Source organism: Capsicum annuum, chromosome 11, assembly GCF_002878395.1.
Source record: "Capsicum annuum cultivar UCD-10X-F1 chromosome 11, UCD10Xv1.1, whole genome shotgun sequence".
Lineage (NCBI taxonomy): Eukaryota > Viridiplantae > Streptophyta > Magnoliopsida > Solanales > Solanaceae > Capsicum > Capsicum annuum.
The window spans coordinates 6355091-6357654 of record NC_061121.1 but is presented as its reverse complement, the minus strand read 5'-3'; the positions used below and the strand labels follow the sequence as shown (position 1 = coordinate 6357654).

The following is a 2564-nucleotide window of genomic DNA, read 5'->3' as shown; positions in this document are numbered from 1 at the left end:
ACATATTGCCTCAAATCCACTTTTCCATGAAAGAACAAAACATATAGAGGTGGATTGTCATTTTATTAGGCAGAAGATTGAGTCCAGGTGCATTGCCACCAGCTTCGTCGGGTCAAATGACCAATTGGCAGATATTCTTACTAAATCCCTTAGAGGAGCTCGGATTGAATACATTTGCGGCAAGCTCGGAGCATATGACATGTATGCTCCAGCTTTAGGGGAGTGTCAAGATATGGTAGTTGTCAAGATAATAGTGTAATGTATAAATGTCAATGATATATCTAGAAGTAGTATATGTCAAAGATTATCTAGAAGTAGTATCTCATAGATAGTCAATTATTGTAGGTAGAAGGCATGATCTACTCTTGACCTTTTGTGTCTAGCTTAGTCTATATATTGTTGATGTAATCTTTCATTTGAAAGCATCAAGTGAAATACACTTGCATCATTAACAGCATTAAAGTTGTACCTCAAATAAATTATCACGTTAATTATATAGGAAAGAAATTCATAAGTAATGTTATATAAAGGGTGATGGAAAAGTTCTACACCAAATCAAGTGCAAAATATCATTGACTAGAAAATTGTCTTCTTTTTTCGTTTATTATGAGTTCAAATTTTTCAACATAGTATTATTGATCCAACTGGTTTGCTAACTTTAGTTAATCTAGTAGTTGAAAAAGCAAAGATAGATCTTGACGTGGATGCACATATTATTCTTGCTGTCGAATACATTTTGAATTACGACTCTCGTTACAGGTTTGTCTTGAAACCACCTTTGAGATGTACACAAATTTTAAACACAAATATATATGTCTGTTGCGTGGTATGAGTATTGTTCAATCCTACTAATCTTGCCAAAGTTGTATTGCGGATATTGTGTTTGAAAAATATGAGAAATATTAGTTTTTTCTTCTAATCTTGTCGTCGTAAATAATGGTGGAGCCAGAAATTCAAATTAGAGGATTAAAAAAGAAAAGAATTCACATCAGTGCAGTAAATTCATCTTCTATTACTGTCAATTCATCTTATCATCATATTCTTGTTTATTTTCTGCAGATTTAAATTGCCTATTCTTGTTTCATAATGCTTCCTAATGGCAAAAAACATGCTTGTGATCAAAGTGCACCTCTGGATTTACTTAGTAGCCTTCCTGAGAACGTTATCGATGATATTCTTATATGTTTGCCTTTACGAGATGCTGTGAGGACAAGCATCTTATCTACAAAATGGAGATATAAATGGTGCAGAATTCCTCAGTTGAATCTCGACCAAACACTTTGGGGAACAGAAAAGGGCATGACTCTTATAACTAAATTTACTAACATTATCTATCATCTTATGACCTCTCATGTTGGACCAATTTCTAAGTTTATCCTCTCGAATTATTATCTTGGAGATTGTCCTGTGATTGACAAGTTGATATATTTCCTCTCTAGGAATAGCGTTTAATATCTTTATCTTTCATTCGCCCTATGTAACCCGCCCCAATTGCCTTCTTCAATTTTCAATTGTTCGCAATTGATACATCTTTCTCTCAGTAATTGTTCAATACAGTTTGCTCCACCAGCCTTCAAAGGTTTTGATAGAATAATTAGCCTGGAATTATGTAGCATCACAATATCTTCCAAATTACTTGAGAGTTTAATCTCTAATTGTCCATTGCTCGATAAGTTAGGGTTGCATAAGAATATTCACTCTGGTGTCATTGAAATTAATGCTCCCATGCTGCGAGCCTTTGACTTCACTGAAGGAGAAGGGTCTATAAGTTTAAAAAGTGTCCCTCGTCTTGTAAAACTTTCACTTTATTATTTGGATTATTATGCGGACATAAGAAATTTTTTCGATTCTTTCTGTTATCTCGAACATCTTGAATTTGAAGGCGAATTAAGTCTCAAGGTAAATGTGCTTTATGACCTGATTGAGCATTTTTCATAGATTGAATATGTTAAGGGCTTTGAGTCATTTTGTATTTTCTTCCTAGCTCTTGTCTGCTGCAGCAAGTGAAGTACCAATAAGGCTTCCGTTTGGTCTTAACTGTCTCAAGTATCTTCGCCTAGACGAGACTTGTTTGGCTAAATAGGATGTTCTCTCGTTTGTTCTTTTCTTGATTAGAAGTTCCCAGTATTTGCACTATTTCGAAATCAAGGTTCTTAACCAATTTGCTCCATTTTTCTTTCTTTTATTTTTACGTTTTTTTTAATCCTCACTAAGTTTGGAGAGTTTTCTAACTCATTATCTTTCATATATAGATTGGTGATAGTCCAGAACTACAATGTCTTAAATTGGAAGCTTTCTCAGATGTGAAATTTAATCACCTTAAGAAAATTAAGCTAAGACGTACTATAGGCTCAGACCGTGAGATGCTGCTTATCAAGCTTTTATTGGCCAAGTCTCCCATGCTACAGGCAATTGTAATCGAGGCCCTTTGTTATTATAAGGAAGCCAGAGAAAAAATCAGAAACAAAATCCCTATTGTGTTAAATTCGTTTCGACGTGCATCACCTGAAGTAGAAGTTGTTTATGATTTTTATGTTGGTTAATTTGTTTTGTTATGAATTTGT

General features: G+C 34.1%; 1 pseudogene; it reads left to right on the top strand.

Annotated features, from left to right (window-relative positions):
• The first annotated feature begins 445 nt into the window (after positions 1–445).
• Positions 446–2238, top strand: LOC107846783 (annotated as a pseudogene).
• The last annotated feature ends 326 nt before the right edge of the window (positions 2239–2564 follow it).